General features: G+C 35.2%; 1 pseudogene; it reads right to left on the reverse strand.

The window, feature by feature from the left end:
* Positions 1 to 1,242: 1,242 nt before the first annotated feature.
* LOC132272201 (small nucleolar RNA R71) lies at positions 1,243 to 1,340 on the reverse strand (annotated as a pseudogene).
* Positions 1,341 to 17,848: the final 16,508 nt, after the last annotated feature.

Consider the following 17,848-nt stretch of genomic DNA (forward strand, 5'->3'; position numbering starts at 1 on the left):
TAGTTTTGGCGTCGTTGCCTGGGACCTAATGGTTTAAAGAATTGAATTAGACATTTATTCTTTGTTGATTGTTTACTTTATAGTCATTTTATTTTTATTTTCTCATTTAATATTTTTCAATTAGGTACTTAAGCAAAGTGGAGCAAACACTGGACCTTAAAGCATTAAAATTTATGAAGTTACTTAAGGACCATTTGTAAGTTTTTCTTTGAGTCTTGAATTTAATTGTCTAATATTTGGCATGCTTTGGATAGCCCAAGTGGAGGCTTAATTTGAATTATTTATTTTTAAGTCCAATCATACCTTCTTGTAGAAGGCATCGGCCCGTGTAGAGACATTTATTTGTTTTAAGTGCATTGATATTATTGAGGAGTTTGGGAACATCGTATGTGGAGGTTGAAAAATTGAAGTGTTGGTGTGTTGACTTATTCTAGTGCATGCATGGTCGTAGATCACTTAGTCGTCCTCTTGCTCCTGTAAATCAAAATCTCGAAGTTTCCCTTCGGCGTTTAAGAGGTAGTACTTGGTATAGCCATCATAATCTTTTAAATTTTGATCTTCTATCACCTTTAATGGAAGACCCAATAGATCCAATTGAAGATCCCATTGAAGATCTTGGTCATGTAGATCATAATGGTGTGCACTACCCACCACAAGTTCATATTGTGGATCCTCAAGGCGTGCATCCACCCTTGGGAATGCCATGACCAATTAATCCTGTTGTGCAACAGCCTAATCTGGGGATGCAAAGGCCAAACGTTGTCCCCCCAATTGGTGAGCAACAACATCAATATGTTCAAATGGCATACCCTCAACAAGGTCAAATGTCATACCCTCATCAAGATCAAATGGCATATCCTCCTCTCAATCCTCCAATGGTCCTTAGGGATCGTTACGCTCCAAATCAATATAATGCACCCACTTGCATTTAGTTGCCAAATTTTCGTGCTCATTATTATGAGATTATGGCTTCTGCCATTAACATGTGCCCCCTTTTTCTATGGGTTGAGTAATGAAGAGCCTTATAAACATTTAGATGAGTTCTTGGAAGTTTGTTCCATTGTGAAAATCACGGATGTGTCGGAAGAAGTCCTTAAAATGAAGCTTTTCCCTTTCACTCTTCGGGATAAAGCTAAATATTGGTTTAACAAGTTGCGGTCAAATACAATCACCTTTTGGGCACAATTACAACCAGAGTTCCTAAAGAAGTATTACTCCGCAAGTCGAACCGATTCTATGAGAACTTTCATTCGTGAATTTGTACAAGAAGAAAGAGAACCCCTTTATGAAGCATGGGAACATTTGAATGACTTGCTATGGAAGTGTCCATATCATGACATTCCTAAGTGGCAATTAGTTTAATGTTTCTTTTCAAGTTTATCCGATACCAATAAGGGCATTGTTGATGCTTCCTTTGGCGGCAGCTACATAGAAAGAAATGAGGATGAAATTTGACATCTTTTTGAAAAAATGAGTGAAAACTCAATACATAGATCTTCATTTTCTAGGGGGGTCGCCTAGCAAATGTGGGAGGAAAGAAAGCTCTAAATCAAATAGACTCTTCCATGGAAATTACCACCAAGGTCAAAAATCTTACCTAAAAGTGTGATATTCCTTTTGAATCAAGGTCCGGCAATTCAATCTTGTCCTCATCATTCCAATGAAATGTGCATAATTTGTTCTAGTTACACTCACCATACTTCAAATTGCCCTCTTGGACAAATCATACCAAGTGAGTCTCAAGAACAAGCAAATGCCGCTTTTATTCATCAAGGGAACAACCCTTATTCAAATACTTACAATCTAGGGTGGAAGAATCATCCAAACTTTACATGAAAAAATTAAGGAGACGGTGTAAACCCTGCTCAAACTTAAGGTTACCAAGCAAAGTATGTTCCCCCATATCTCCAAAATCAAAATCAGAATTCTCAAGATTACTATCCTTTATTCTATCCTCAAAATGTGAATCAAATTCTCAATCTTATTCTCATCCTCAAGCATCGAATTCTCAATCTTACTCTAATCCAAATCAAGCGCCTTTTAAGAGTTTCGCTTTTGAAGACAAGGTCTTGGAAGCCTTAGGTGATCTTCGAAAAGATAATCAATTGTTTCATTCTCACTCTCAATCAATTACAAAGCTTGAAGCTCAACTCGGGCAATTAGCTAATTCTTTAAATGTGAGAGAGAAAGGTAAGTTGCCTAGTCAAACTGAGACCAATCCTAAGGGGCAATTTATGGCGCAAGTAAGTCCTTCATCGAGATTTTCTGGAAATAAGCAAGTTCAAGCAATTACTACTTTGATGAGTGGTAGGAAAGTGGACAATACGGTAGAGGTACCTAAGGATGATAGTGAAATGACGCAACCAATTGCTTGCATCCGTCCCATTCAAAATCCTATTCCTACTTCCTTGGATGCTAGTGGTTCCAAAAAAGACATTCCATCATCTTCATCATCATCTTCCCAATTAGAGAAGCCTTATGAGCCAAAAGCTCCATTTCCTCAATCATTGAGAAAGACTTCGTCATTTGGGAGACAAGAAGGAAAAATCCATGACATGACGGAAGTGTTTGAACAAGTGGAAATTAATCTTCCTCTTCTAAATGCAATTAGGCAAATTCCACCATATGCAAAGTTCTTGAAGGACTTATGCACACAAACGAGGAAGAACAAAGGAAAGGACCTTAAGAAAGTGCTTTTAACGGAACAAGTGAGTTCCATTATTCTTTTTAACATTCCTCCTAGGTTCAAGGATCCAAGTGCTCCGACCATTTCTTGTGTTATTGGAAACCAAGAGGTTTGTAGAGCTTTCCTTGATTTAGGTGTAAATATTAATCTCATTCCATACAATGTTTACTTACAATTAGGATTAGGGGACTTGAAGCCAACATCGGTAGTGATCCAACTAGCCGATAGATCAATAAAGAAACCTAGGGGAATTGCTAAGGACATTCTAATTAAGGTTGATAAATTTTATTTCCCGGTTAATTTTGTGGTACTTGATATTAAGTCAATCCCTAATTTTACCAATCATATTCCAGTCATCCTAGGAAGACCATTCCTTGCCACTGCCAATGCCACCATTAATTGTAGATCCAACATTATGGACATCTATTTTGGCAACATGATGGTTAAGCTTAATGTTTTCAATATAAGTCAACATCCCACAGATGAAGATAAGTGTTTCCTAGTGGATATCTTGGATGAAACCATAGATGAGACTCTTCTCTAAGGACCCTCTTGAGGCGTGCCTTTGTGAAATGTTTGAAAGTCGTGGTATTGACACAGAAGGATCCATAAGTGAGGTGAATGCTTTGATGAACTCTATGGCCACTTTAGATTTCCTACCTTGGAAAAGCAAGAAAGAACCTCTTCCTTCACTCTTTAGTACTCCACCAGTTCCTTTTCTCATCTCTCATCTTATTCTTTTTAGCTTAAGCCATTTCCATCCAATCTCAAATACGCCTTCTTAGGCCCAAAATAGGCTCTTCTAGTCATCATTGCTTCAAATCTTGAAAATGACCAAGAGAAGTGCTTAAAACTAACAAAGAAGCCATTGGATGGAGTGTGACTGACCTAAAAGGCATTGACTTTTCTATTTGTATGCATCGCATACACATGGAAGAGGGTGAAAGGCCATTTAGGGATGCTCAAAGGAGATTGAACCCAAATATGAAGGTAGTTGTCATGAAGAAGGTTGTGAAACTTTTAGATGCAGGAATCATTTATCCTATCTCTAATTCCAAGTTGGTTAGTCCAACTCAAGTGGTTCCCAAAAAGTCAGGAATCACAGTTGTTGAAAATGCTAAGGGTAATCTCATATCGAAACGCACCACCACTTCGTGGCGTGTATGTATTGATTACCGAAAGCTGAATTTTACCACTAGGAAGGACCATTTTCCATTGCCTTTCATTGACTAAATCTTGGAAAGATTAGCCGGGCAACAATATTATTGCTTCCTAGATGGTTACTTGGGGTACAATCAAGTGGCCCTATATCCATTGGATTAAGAAAAGACCACCTTCATATGTCCTTTCGGTACATTTGCTTATCAACGAATGCCTTTTGGATTGTGCAATGCTCCTATCACTTTCCAAAGGTGTATGATGTCAATTTTTTTGGACATGGTGGAGAAATATTTAGAAGTCTTCATGGATGACTTCTCGGTATTTGGGTCCTCCTTTGATCCTTGTCTCTAAAATCTCTTAAAAGTACTTCAAAGATGTCGTGAGACTAATCTCGTGTTAAGTTAGAAAAAGAGCCATTTCATGGTTTAAGAAGGAATCGTGCTTGGATATGTCATTTCTAAAAGAGGAATAAAAGTAGATAAAAAAAAAAAAGTTGAGCTGATTTCCAAATTGTCTCCACTTACTACGGTGAGAGAAATCCGCTACTTTTTTGAATATGCTAGTTTTTATAGCTGATTCGTCAAAGACTTTAGCAAAATTGCTAGACCCTTGTGCAACCTTCTTGCCAAAGAGACTCCATTTGTCTTTGATGAAGCATGCCTACATGCTTTTTATCAACTTCGCACTCTTCTATCATCCGCTCCCATCATACAACCTCCAATTTGGTCCTTACCGTTTGAGATTATGTGTGATGCTTCCGACTTTGCAATGGGTGCTGTCTTGGGGCAAACGGTAACTAAGCTACTATATGCTATATACTATATGAGTAAGACTTTCTTAGGTGCCCAATTGAACTATTCTACCACCGAGAAAGAATTACTTGCCGTAGTATATGCTCTTAATAAATTTCGGTCATATCTCTTAGGATCCAAGGTCATTGTGTTTTCCGATCATGCCGCTCTTAGGTATCTTTTAATGAAAAAGGAAGCCAAACCTCGCTTGATAAGATAGATCCTATTTCTTTAAGAATTTGACTTTGAAATCAATGACAAAAAGGGCTTTGACAATGTCGTTGCCGATTATCTTTCTAGATTAATGGTTGAATCTTCTCAAAATCTTCTAATTCATTAATCATTTCCTGATAAACAACTCTTTCAAATATCAAATGGGACGTTGCCTTAGTTCGCCGACATTGTTAACTATCTTGCAACTGGAAAACTTTCCATTAATTGGTCAAAATAAGAAAATGACCGATTCTTTGCTAACATCCGTAAATACTATTGGGAAGATCCCATTCTGCTTCGTTATTGCCCGGATCAAATTATAAGGAGATGTGTGCCGGAAAGTGAAGTTCCGAGCATCCTTCTGTTTTGTCACACACTTGCTTGTGTTGGGCATTTTAGTGGAAAAAAAACCGCTTTGAAGGTTCTTCAAAGTGGGCTCTTCTGGCCCACTATTCACCAAGATGCCTATAACTTTTGCAAGGTGTGTGTTCAGTGCCAAAAGTTGGGATCAATGTCAAAGAGAAACATGATGCCCTTAACTTCAGTCTTCGTGGTTAAAATCTTCGATGTATAGGGCATAGATTTTATGGGACCATTCTCAATGTCTTATGGCTTTCAATACATCCTCATTGTTGTTGACTATGTTTCAAAGTGGGTTGAGGCTTGTGTTGCCAAAACGAATTATCACTCTGTGGTAATTGTACTCGTCAAATCAAATATCTTTGCTCATTTTGGTATGCCAATGGCCATGATAAGTGATGGAGGAAAACATTTTTGCAATCAATTTTTGAAGCAACTCTTTTTGAAATATTCTATCACACATAAAGTGGCCACTCCCTACCATCCTCAAACAAGTGGAAAAGTCAAGGTGTCAAATAGGGAAATAAAGCATATTCTTGAGAAAATTGTTAATCCAACCTGAAAAGATTGGTCAAGGAAATTGAATGATACTTTGTGGGCTTATCGGATGGCTTACAAGACTTCAATAGGCATATCTCCATATAGACTTGATTATAGGAAGCCTTGTCACCTTTTGGTTTAGATAGAACACAAAGCACTCAATAAAAAGGCTCAACTTTGATCTTGATAAGGCTGGAAAGGACCGTTTACTCCAAATCAATGAGCTAGAGGAATTGCAAAATGATGCCTATGAAAGTTCAAAAATTTACAAGGTAAAGACTAAAGCATTTCATGATAAACATATTGTGAAAAAATTCTTTGCACCTGGGCAAAAAGCATGGTTTTCAATTCTAGACTTAAATTCTTTCTTGAAAAGCTTCGAACCAAATGGGAAGGCCCTTATCTAATCATCTCCGTCTCACCTCATGGGGCGGTTAAACTTCAAAATCTAAAAGATGAAGGGACATTTTAAGGTTAATGGTCAAAGGCTTAAACCATACATTGATGGCCAAGCTCTTCAAAGAAATGTGGAATCCGCTCTCTTGGTGGATCCCATTTACTTTACAGATTGGGAGCATTTCACGTCTTTCTAGCGACATTAAACACTAGTTGTTTCGAGTTCCTTCTTCGTTCCATGTAAAAAAAAATAAAAAATAAATAAATAAACCATTTATTTTATTTTATTTTTACATTTATGCATTCATAAATTCAAAAATAAACAAAAAAAAAAAAAAAATGAACAAACAAAAATTTTCAAAGTAGCATTCCGACTTACTAGAGACGTTAAACTTAACCATTTAATTTTTCATTTTGTAGGTTGTATATACAATCGCCTTTTTCTTTGCATATTATTCGAAAAAAAAAAAATTCCATTGTGCCCTTCTACATAGTTATGCATGTTTTCATTCTTACAAAGGGTTTCATCTCATATCGATTTGCATTGTTTTCTATATTATTTTGGAATGTATGATTTTTATCCCATTTGATATTTGATGTGAGTTGCTAGTGTGATTTTTCCAGTAGATTTTTGCATCCAAGTTTGGGGGAGACCTCTTTCATAATGGATCATTGCCGGGCTTCATAGACTTTTGCCATCACGGTATACTCTTTCCATCATTTTTTATTTTTCTCTTTGCACATTGAGAACAATGTGCAGTTCAAGTTTTGGGGTAAGGTGATCGACGGATCGATTATCAATTATAAATCAACCCATTTGCAATAGTACAAATCATTGTAAAATAGGTCTATTGGTCGGGTAAGTTGAACCACTGGGACTGCTAGTCTATGGCAACCAAGGTGTCTAGAATCATTTTAGAATGGTAAGAGGGTTTATAGAGGATTTGTTGGATTGTCACTAAAACTAAGGATGTAAATTGCATAAAACAAAAGTTTGCGAGAATTAAAAGAGATAAATTATGAGTAAAGAAAACTAGGGAAGTGAATCTGCCTCCATCCCTATACACATGCTAGATTAGAACTAATTTAGGAGGAAAACAATATATAATGGTCAAGAATTATATAGCAACACATGGTTGCTATATAATTAACAAGAAGTACATTGAATCACAAACAAGAATAATCCATCAAAGGTGAATATGTTTAGACTACCTAAACTAGAGTGCAGCTTAAGCCTACTTACTTAAATGAAAGATTATGAAGCCCTTGATAAAATGATGAAGCACATGAAGCTAGAGATTAAGCATAAACCATCAAAGGGATTACCTAAGCAATGGTCTATCAAAGTCATCTATCAACATGCCATTAAACCATTTCATAACCTTATTTTCATTGTCACCATGAAAACATAAGCAATATGATTAATGTAAGACATTATCTAGAACAAGATAATCAACTTAGAAAAATCATTCATAAACATCAACATCCATTACAATAAATGAAATGCTCTTGATCATGAAAAGACCATAGATTATACATTGTAATCCCCAAAATAGAACTAAGCTAGAACATGCTTACAAGGGAGGGCTTCATCACCTCCCTAGAAGAAGAGTTAGTTACCCATGGATGCCCTAGAAGAAGGAAGAAGCTTGGATCCAACCCCCATTTTCGAGCTCCCCTTTTTAGCCACACAAAACTCTATCTTCTCCTCCTTTCTCTCTCCAAAAATCTTACAAAATGATATATGATCCCTAATCTCTTGGTTCCCCTCCCTTTTTATAGACAAAAAGCTTACCCAAAACTCCTCTAAACAAGGCTCCATTCCCCTCCAAAGACATCTCCAACCAACTCATAAAAGAGGGAAATCCGAAGTTAAGGGAATCAAGGCATAAGTGGGACTGCATGTTCCTTCGAGCACTCGAAGAAGAGGCTTCGAGCGCTTGAAGATGCTCAAAATGATTCTGCCCGAATTTCGAGTGCTCGAAGGTCCTTCTTCGAGCACTCGAAGATGCAAAAGATTGCATTCTTCTACTTGTTCTACTCTAAGCTACTTTGGTAAAAAGGCCATAACTTTTTATTCTGAACTCCAAATGACGAACCGTGTGATGATTTGAAAGGCTAATTCAAAGCTCTAAGTACGCCATGTTTTAATGGAAGTCCAGTTCTCAAGGTTATTTGGTCAAAAATGATGAGTAAAGTCGGACTCCACTGCTGTCAGGCTGTAAAGTTCAGCATTGCACACTTTGATATTCAAGAACTCATCAAAACATCATTTTTATTCCTTTTTGGTAAACAAACCTGAAAATAAATAAAACTGCAAATGAAGATAATTTACATAAAATAATCAAATAATGGACTTAACTAATGCAACTAAGGGCGCTTGAATATGCAATATTCGGCGTTTATCATAAGGTAGTCTTGTACATTTTACTTTAAGTTGAGCTTTTAATTTATGATTGAGATGTAAGATATATTTGGCAATGATTTCGAACTTTTGAAGCATAGTGCCTCTGAAAAGCAAGTTGTTAGAGTCTAATACTTCTTGTATGCTCTAGGATGCCATTTATGGATAAATTTTAACTTTTGATATCATGTTTGCTCTTGGGTACACATCATTTTGTTGGTTGAAAATGCTTTGAGAGTTAATTCTAGAATTCTACACTTGCACTTGTGCACACTAGCATTCAATTTGTGGGGTACATGCTTAGTTGATTATTGTCTTGGTTTATCCCAATTGAGCTAGTATGCTTTGAAAACTTTCATTCTTGATAAAATGACCTTGCAAAGAAAAGAAATAAAAACACTCACCAAAGTGAGCAAAAGCACTCACCAAAGGTGAGAAAAATCACTCATCAAAGGTGAGAAAAAGAAAAGAGAAAAACAAACAAAAAGAAAAAGAAAAAGAAAAAGAAAAATGAAATCAATTAAAAAAAATAAATAAATAATGTTTGATTGAATAACAGGGTTTATTCATTGTCTTGATGATTGATACTATATTTGTATGCTGGTTTAAGGGTAAGGCTATGCCATGATTTTGATTTGCTTGGATAGCAACATATTTTGATGTCGGTTCACTCAAAAAATATGATAAAATTGATTCAAATTGCATGATTGACTTATTTGATGTATGGAGGACCATTTTTGCTTACACGATGTTGAAATGTTGAGAATAGCTTAGAAATGGCAGAAATTTGCATACCTGAAGTAGTCTACTTTCAACACTTGTTTGATATGTGTCGTTGCTTCTCAAGTAAGAAAGAGCTATTGATGTTTGTGGATACCATTTCTGGAAAACCTCACGAGACTTCACTCGTTCACTACGGGTAACCTAGGGGTTTAAAAGGCTTATTGCATATGCTAAATGCAACCGTGATCCCTACGAAAATGGTGTTATCTTTATTTGCTTTATTAGTTCATAGTTGTATATATGTTTGTTTCATTTTCATACTATAGTTCATTGCTAGGGACTAGCAATATCTAAGTTTGGAGGCGTGATAAGTGTTTAAATGTTGTACATTTCAGCACCTAAGCTAGGGTATTTCAGTCCTTGCATCTATCTTACTTTCATGTTTTAGTCCTAATTTATGTTTATGTGTATTTCAGGGCAATAAAGTTAAAATGAGCTAAGAACGGTCCATTATGGCCTTTTGGAGTCAAGCCAAAGCATCGGGAAAAATTCTAGAAGGAAGCAAGGATGCAGCCAAATGCCGCGTCTGGACGCCATTCCTCGCTTCCGGACGCGAGTCTTCTATACACTGTGTCCGAACACCAAAAATGCGTCTGGACGCTATGCTACTGACAACAAATTTAGTTACGGGATTGACTTGTTTTTACAGCTACGGGTTTTGATTTATTGGGCTTATTTTTGTAAATTATTGCCTCTAATAGGGTTTTGGACTTTAGGGAACAAGCCCATTATTTTTAGGGTTAGTTTTTATTATTTTATTATTAAGTTTTATTATATCAGTATCGATATTCTCTCTGAAAAATGCGAAAGAGGAGAAACGAAGAACGGGCTAGGGTTTGGAAGAAAAGCTCAGAGAAGATGAAACAGATGATGGGGATTGTCCTGTCTTTGACTCCATCAACCATGAGTGGCTGATGCTTCAACTTAGGGTTGAATAAACCCTAAGCATGTAACCTAAACTTTCTCTCTTTTCATATGTTTTAGGGATTTATTTATGTAATTGATGTATAGGCTTGAATAACATGATTTAATTCTTTCAATTGTTTATTCGTATTAATCTCATGTTGTCTTATGTGTTGTTGATGAATAAACAAGTTTTACAGTTGAATTCCTTGTAAATTGATTCTTGTGATGTCTATGCATGTGGTTAATTAGTTGTATTTGTATTTCAATTTGATGGATATTGTTTTTACTAGCTGGATGGTACTACACAATTGGGTCAATTCATTTTCTAATTAGTTTAATTTCATACTTAATTAGTTCAATTTAAATTTAATTAGTTTAATTGCACTTAATTCCTAAGTAAGTAGACCATCTATGCCTGTGTTTGAATTCCTTACTTATTGTCACAAATACATTATCCTCTAGATTAATGTAGGCTAGAATTGTAATTTGAATTGATGGACCATTATTTGGATTGGTGAATTGCACTACACTTAGTTTATTTGTCATTAGGTAGGCAATTCAAGCTTGAAATTGATGTTTCATACTTTTCTTTGTAAGTATTAGCTACATTAGGATTACATTTAATTATTTCCCTAATTAGTTGAAAGTGAGTGAGTTAGGGAATGTGCTTAGTGGTGAATCTTACACCCTAAGTCTCTTTCCAATCTTTTAAACTCTATTATTTTATTGCAATCATTTAGCTTTGAATTAGTTCTAATTAGAAAACAAAACATTTTCTTAACAATCACTTAAGTACTAAAGTAGAATTCAATTCCAAAAACTAACATTGTTTAGATCTCTTGGAACGATCCTTACTCGCTTCATACTCCATAGTATAAGTGTTAAGTGGTATTATAAATTATAAAATATGATGCCCACTTGACATTATTACAAAACCTAAAGTGTTCTGCATTATTTTGTGCACACGCTCGGTCGCATCATCTAGCTACACATCCCTGCCAATATACGCACCATAACCATGATCCTGAGACTCATGCTCATATCATGGCACCATAATCATATATATAAAATCCATCCTATCCAACTATAATTAATTCTCTATAAGTCATCCAACTTGTTCAGTTGACTAACTTAAATATAGGTCGGACTTAACATTCTTTTGGTAATCTATCCCTTTACATAAAATAGGTAGGACTTAACTGATAAGTTAATCCGTCCCTAGAATGCCACCGTCCCATACTGGTCCACTAGACCACACAATCCAATACATGATGTAACATAGAGCATTACATCAAATAATCCAAAATAATATGATAAAAATCACATATATAATCTTTGTATATATTTAAGCAAAATAACAACTCTAAGTAGCATGCATTTAATCTTTACGACATAATAAATTAACATGCAGCTCAAATAGATTGTTTCAACGTCCAAGACATAATTAAACTTTTTAAATACAGTTAATTGATAAAATTAGTTTAATGCCAATATCCATCCATTTAAATTGCTAAAACAATACCAACAGACCAGTGGCCTAGCGGTATCAAGTCTCTACTTCTCAAAAAGAGGTTAGGGTTTCGAGCCTCTATGGAGGCATGTGTGTGTGAGTACCCAACTAGGAAAAAAAAAAAATTGCTAAAACAATAGTAAGCAACTAAATCATCCATTAACAATATACAAATTTACTTAAAACATCGTGTTGTTTAACTTATAGCATATATATGTAAATTATGCTTCTTGGGATTTAAATATGTCAAATAATAATATTTTAATCATCATCTAAACTATCTCTGGAACCCTAAAACCCCAAAACAGTAGCCAAATTTCACATCCTGTTGAAGTCCTAGCCATGGAACATACTCTCTTCTGAAAGGAGCAGGCTCTATCCAAAAGGAGCAGGCTCTACCTACAGTGGAGCCACCTCCATTCACAATGGAGCCACCTCCACTCCGAGTGGAGCTGCCTCTAATCTTGCTACCCTTCGTCTTTTTCATCTCCAGTGAGTTTCAAACACTTTGTACTCCTCTGGTAAGGTTCCTAAACATCTGTTCTCGGTCCCAAACGATCCCAATAATTTTATAAAGTCCATATGCATTATAAAGACGAATTAAAACAATGTTCCATGCTATTAATTTTAAGATTAATCAAGAACACATATAAACACACATATACTGTTTTTATTCAAATTAAGCATGCATATAAAGTTGATTTATTATCTGATTAATTCCTGGAATTAACTAAGCATGTATAGAACATAGACCTAAAGAAAAGAGTAAGAATAAGAACTTGTCTCTTAAGATTTCGATTTGAAATCTCAACCTTCTGCTTCCTAGCCTTTCCGGCGATCCTTGGCTGTCGTCAAAGCCTCTCTACTGCTTGGTCCTAGCCCCGAACAGTCCCTCTTCCTTCCTTCCTTGATCCAGCCTTTAACCTTTGGCCAAAACCCTCATTCTTTTCTCTCATGTTTTTTTCCCTTTTTTTCCTCTCTGTAAGTCTCTCCTTTTTCTCTATAATTTTTCACATACTATCTTTTTAGCCTCCCACAAACTGATACTAGTATATATATATATAGGTTAATATAAAACCCTAATCCTAGTCATACCCAAAGTCTGCTAGCCTAAGGAGAAAGAAAAATAAATAATACAACTAATATAGTAATAATAATACTACCATGTATATAATATCACGTATCTACATATATGTATATCTATGTATAAATATAAATATAATTATATATATATATATATATATATAACTATATATAACTGAATCCTCCTTATTAATAATAATAATAATAATAATAATAATAACCTCAATATATATATATACACATCCAAATATATATATATATATATATATATATATATATATATATATATATATATATATATATATTAATATACTAATACCAATGGGTCATAATCCTTACCCATTTTGGTTCATCCAAGTAGTCCATGTGACCCATTTATTTGGTCCATTACTACTATTCAAATCCACGTCCTTTAATTTAAATAAAATTAAATAAACAACATAAAAATTAAAACATTTCACTACCATATAATTACAAACCAATACACAATTAAGTCACACAGATCTCATCATACAAATACACGCAATTCAATTCATACCCACAATTAATTCAAATAACACATAGACAAATAGATAATTAATCAAGTAACACTTAAATCAGTTAAACACATAAGTAATTAGCCAAATAATCAATTAAACAATTAAATATGTAATTAAAACAAATAAGTAAATACCAAGACTATCCTTTAAAAATTAGGAGTATTACACTTATCTTTTGAGGGAGGAGACCATGTTTTTTTTAAGATTTTTCTACACAAGGGGCTTATGAGATTTCGACAGACTAGCAAGTTGTCTCCTAGGTTCATTGGACTGTTTGAGATTTTGGACCGCGTTGGTGATGTTGCTTATTGGTTGGAAATGCCACCACATTTGGATAGAGTTCACGACGTTTTTCATGTTTCCATGTTGAGGAGGTACGAGCTAGATCCATCACATGTTTTGTGGTGGACATATGTTGTTGTTAACGAGGACGCGACCTATAAGGAGGGTCCAGTTTAAATTCTTGATTCTAGAAAGCAAGTCTTACGGTCCAAGGCCATTCCGTTGGTCAAGGTTTTGTGGAGACTTCACAGGGTCGAGGAGGCTACTTGGGAACTCGAGCAGAAGGTTCGCTCTCAGTATCCCGGATTATTCGCGATCTCAGGTATGACTTTATTTCGGGGACGAAATCCTTTTAAGGAGGGAAGGTTGTGAAGATCGAGTCTTCTCATTTTTTTTTTTCGTCATTCATTTTTCTTTTCATTATTATTTTATTTTATTTATTTATTTAATTGTTTAATTCTTTTTCGTGTAACCTTAGGATTTTCGAGACCCGAGGTAGGGTTTTGAGTTCGGATTTGATTTCTGGCATCACATGCATTCACCTTATTTTACTTCCATGAAATGCGTAGTTTCACTTTTGTAAGAAAGCATGCTAGCATGTTCTTTCATTTCCGTAGGGGTATGGATGCACAGTTTCTTCAAAAACATTTTCACTTTTTTGGGTACTTTGTGTAATTACCTTTTCTAGATATTTTGTTTTAGGGACCTTTTTGCAAATATTATTTAAGATATTTTGGGGAAGGACCATTTTGTAATTTTTGGAAAATGTGACAAGTGTCACACTCCCATTGGACCACATGTTGACTTCTTGTTGGGACACTTGGAAGTCTTGTTTGGTGACAAGTGTAGGGTGTAGATTCACCCATTTATTGACCTTTGGTTGGAGCACTTGTTGGCTTTAGATTGTGACAAGTGTAGGCCTAAGATTAAGCCTTGTGTGGAGGCCTAGGATTTTGACAAATGTAAAGCCTAGATTTAATCTTGTGAGGAGGCTTAACATGGTGACAAGTGGAGGGAGTGGATGAGAGTCTGTGTGAGAGAGGTAGTGCTAGTGTAGTGTAATGTGTGTGTGTATATGCTTTAGTTAGTGGAAAATCTACATCTTCTTCTTCCTCACAAAGCCACCATTGAAGGACTTAGAAACCCTAGCCTCCATTTCTCAAATTCAAACTATTTCCCTTGAGCTTTGAGTCTTTCACCTTGAAGACAAAATCTCCCTTTCTTCCTCCTCTACAACACCTTTCCTTATTTTCACCATTTGCCCTTGTTTGATTTGGATTCTAGAGGGACAATCCTCTAGTGAGGTACGAAATGTCATATGTTTATACCCTTAGTGTTTTATGTGTTCTTGGAATTGATATATGTTGCTTACGTGTTAATTTTAAACTTTAGGGTTGTATATAGATGTATATAACTTGAAATTAACTTAGGGTTTTGTTTTATATAAGCCTTGTACTCGATTATTAACTTGTGTCAAGCTTACCTCATTTAGGGATGTTTTAAAATCATGTGATCCTTGATTGTGTAATAATTAAGTTTCTATATTATTGTGGTTGGTGATTTAATTGTGTACTTAATATTATGTTGATGTTGAAATCATGGAATTGGAACTTATTGTACATTAACATGGATGTATTTCAATTGTTGACAATATAGTAGTAGCTTGGCTTGATTCTCATTGTGAACTTGATGTTGGAATTGTCATTGTAGTTGAAAACTTAGAACATATATTGTGTGGTTTCCAAAATTTGATTGTGCATAGAAGGTGAAAAAGTGCATTGTATACTTAGTATACTTGTTATATAACTTGTTGATTTTGGAAACTTGGGACGTCGTTGTCTTAATTATGGTTAGAGTACAACTCTAATGCGGGAGATACGAGTTCTCCCCACACATGCGCACTAGGGTAGTTCCCGGAGGGCTAGTCACCCAAAATAGCTATTATGCGTTTGGTTTTATCCGGTGTGATGTCCAAGTATATCCATGTTTGTTTGATTTTGCATTTTTGATTCAATTTGATAACATTGAGATGTTGTAGCTACTTGTTTTGTATTGCCTATCCCAATGTTGTTTAATTGAATTACTATTGTGGTTTATGTTGAAAATGTTTTAAAGTAGCTTAGGATGATCCCATAGTTCCACTTTGAACATAGTCGTTAGGTGGCATGAACCACGTGTAATCGTTTATATTAACTTTCAAAACTGTTAAAACTTTAGGTTATACCCATGTGCATTATCCTACGAAGTAATTTGTTTACTCACCCTAGCTGATATGTGGTTTTTCAGGCAAATAGGTGTTGTTCTTAGATGCACATCATCCCTAGTTTGTTGTGGATTTATGTCATGGACATACACGCCTTTTTGATGCATGCAACATGTTTAGCATGCTTGTTTTGACGTATTTTGTAATATTGGACCTTTGGAAAATGAATTTTGGTATTTGACATGTAATGCGGCCATAAGCCATTGTAGAACATTTCAATATGTATATTATGTTTGCGAGCATGTTCACAAACTCACACAACTTTAAATTGAGGCCTTAGAGCCATTTTTTGGAAATTTACGCCTTTTTGTGCTAAATTATGCAATTGAGTATGCTTTACACATTTTTATAGACTTTCCATGTTATGGATGCTTGTATGAGACTCTGGAATGTTTTAAAATCTGTTTTAGGACATTTGAGATACATGTGTAGCATAAGTTTTGGACCGAGCCAAGTTTTCCATCCTAGCAGCAGACCATTTTTGCTCCTATCTGGTGTATCAGTCGGCTGACAAGGGATGTCATCCGGCTAATAGCCCAATTTTGGCAATTCTAGTGAGTTTGCAATTTTTGCAAGCTGTTTCAGCTAGCTGGAAATGGGGGTTTGGCCGACTAAACATGTAGTTTCGGTCGACTGATGATGTAGGTTCGGCTGACTGATCCTCTTTGAACTCAGTATCACTTCAGTTTCTAGGACAACTTTGTTGCACAGACTTTGAGCAACGATATCTCATTCATTTCTTATCCAAATTAGGTCATTCTTGAGTCCATTTTCAATAGCTTGGAGTTATCTTTCTAATAGTATCAACCACACATAGAAACTCCAATTGTATTAAGAGTTATGGTAGTTTTAGTGAGACAGGGTCGCGGTATCTCTTAACCGGAGAATGCCGTTTCGTTCCATCTTTTCCGTTAGGGTCAAGAACCTTGTCAAATGTCCATATATGATTAGTATATCATATATTATCCTTGTTGACTCTCTTTTTGATCACCTTAACCATGTAGGTTGATGTGATCCTTTGCATCCGTTTTTGTTCCCTTTTCGAGTCTCGTGACTTCTAGGAAGTCACTTTGTCATCTTAGGGATGATATTTATCTCTAGAGACCTACTCTATTTTCTTGCTTCTTATTTTTGGACTCGTTATTAGGTCAGTTTTTGGGTTAGTCGTTGATGCACCAGGTTCTTTGAAATTCAGGCCGTCATAATTGTCTAGCGCGCTCGAGTGCTGTTGTTAGCGCTCGAGCACTGGGGGATGCTAAGTGGATTAAAACCTCACAGAATGAATTCAAATTGATTTCTATGGATCCCAAACACGTCCTTAAGCTTTAGAACAGTGTATGGGATTTAATTGCATGATATTTTTATTATATTTACATAATTCATGAATTAATGGAAAAGATAAAAGTAATCGTGTTTAAAATTGTGGTATTTGTGTAAGCATGTATTAATCAACTAATAAGTTGTGTTATGAGATTCTCTTACATGTGGGTTATGGATAAAATCATATTAGACAGTTTATTTAAATGTTTTATACTTATTACATGCAAGAAATGTCTATTGTATGATTTATTATGTTTTTAGTTGTAATATTGGTTCATGGTTAAATTGGAGGCATGGATGAGTTGCCAAAGGTATAAATAAATTGCCTTATTAATTGTATGAATAAAGTACATACATAAGAAGCATGGATGAATTGCTAATTAATATACTATGGACAAAAACATACTTTTGGAAGCATGGATGGTTGCCAAGACATAAACAGATTGTCATTTAATTTGTATGGATATATAAACAACTTGTAGAGGCATGATTGATTTGTCAAAACATGAATAAACATATTTGTAGAGGCATAATTGATTTGCCAAAGTATAAATAAACATACTTGTAAAGGCATGCATGATTTGTCAAAGGATAAATAAATTACTATGTAA

Source organism: Cornus florida, unplaced genomic scaffold (genome assembly GCF_030987335.1).
Source record: "Cornus florida cultivar Cherokee Brave unplaced genomic scaffold, ASM3098733v1 CherokeeBrave_3.0.0_Hap2_Chr08, whole genome shotgun sequence".
Lineage (NCBI taxonomy): Eukaryota > Viridiplantae > Streptophyta > Magnoliopsida > Cornales > Cornaceae > Cornus > Cornus florida.